General features: G+C 40.3%; 1 pseudogene; it reads left to right on the forward strand.

The window, feature by feature from the left end:
- Nucleotides 1–674: 674 nt before the first annotated feature.
- On the forward strand, nucleotides 675–1178 carry LOC140941809 (melanopsin-B-like; annotated as a pseudogene).
- Nucleotides 1179–1604: the final 426 nt, after the last annotated feature.

Raw genomic sequence — 1604 nt, forward strand, 5'->3', positions numbered from 1 at the left:
AAGCGAAGGTATTGCAGCTCGATATATTTTTTGACTGAGTTTTACAACTAGACCAACTTAATTTCTTTACAGCTTTACTTCAAAAAAGCCATCCCAGTAAAGCAAAACATTACAAACAAATTGTATCAAAGCTGATTTATCACGAGTTGAATTTCAGTTTTAATTGGGCAGAGGTCCTACCTAATTAGCACTGGAAAAAAAGTAATTTAGTGACGGATCGTTGCTAGGATGTCTTTTTAAAAAATTAAATCCGCTTTCAGTTGAAAATTAATCGAAATATCAGGCTTTAGAAGCTTTCTTAGTTAACAGATGTCTCATTCACATCATATCTTTTACAAAATCATGATTTCTTCCGAGTTCACTGCCGGTGGTTTTGTTCTTCTCGGGGAAAAAAGGTTTCGTTTAGATTATGAGTCACACACAAATAAAAAAATTATGTACATTCCCCACTTGTAACAATCTTTGCGACTCAACAAAATAACGATTCTGTCACAAAAGTTTCCGTTTACATTATGACCGAAAGAAAACGGAGATGACGCGCATTGGTGAAGACTGAAAAAGTTAATGCTATTGTAGCAAAAGTTTTAAAAGCACATACATTTTAGAAAATTTCTCATTTATGTACTTTGTAGCTCACTACAAGCAAAGTACAACGCTAATCATCAATTTCAGATATGGGTTTCCCTCAAGTGATAGCAACCTTCCACGTGATGTACGACGTGATCGGCCTTCCTGGTAATTTATTGGTTATATTGACGATCATCTTGGAATCAAGATTTCATGTGATGCGATATATATTACTGGCAAGTCTCGCGTTATCGGACTTTCTGCTATTGATCCTCGTTAACTCATTCCGTATCGGGAGGACAGCGCGGGAACATTGATTGTATGGCGTAACAATGTGCTATCTCAACCCGTTCTTTGCAAGATACTTTTACGTCAACACGGTTTTTCAATTAATATCAGTGTCTTATGATCGATACCTAGCAATAGTTAGGTCACCTTTGACGTACGATGGCGCCATTACAAAAACCAGAGTGGTATTTATGGCTCTAATCTGGATAATCCCGATTCCACTTTCCATCGATCTACTTTTGGGTTGGGGACAGAGCTTTTACAACCCAGAGGTGTTCCACTGCGAACCAGGATGGGCTGAGCAGAGTAGTTCGTCCACATAAGAAAGGTGATCGTGATATTAATCGCGACCGCTATTATGCCTGTGCCATTCCTGGTGATCGTATTCCTAAACATGTATGTATACAGGACGGCGAAAAGGCAAATAAACGCCATTGAAGCTCAAGTGGGTGGACACGGTGATGCTGTAAGCTCTCAGCAGTAAGAAATGTCGAGGCGGTTCAGAGCAGATCGTAAGGCAGCTATCGATGTGGCCATCATCATCGCCGCGTTTTTAGTGTGCCTACTGCCAGGCTGGGGTATGAGTATATACCAAAAATTCGTTCCAAGCATCGATGTTCCAACCGGAGCGGTTCTCGCAGCAAATTGCATTTTCTTCCTCAGCGCGATATGCAACTCGATTATCTATTCCATCCGTAAAAGAGAATTCAGTGACGCGGTGAAGAAGATGCTCCGACGGATTGGAGTTT

This window comes from Porites lutea, chromosome 6, assembly GCF_958299795.1.
Source record: "Porites lutea chromosome 6, jaPorLute2.1, whole genome shotgun sequence".
Lineage (NCBI taxonomy): Eukaryota > Metazoa > Cnidaria > Anthozoa > Scleractinia > Poritidae > Porites > Porites lutea.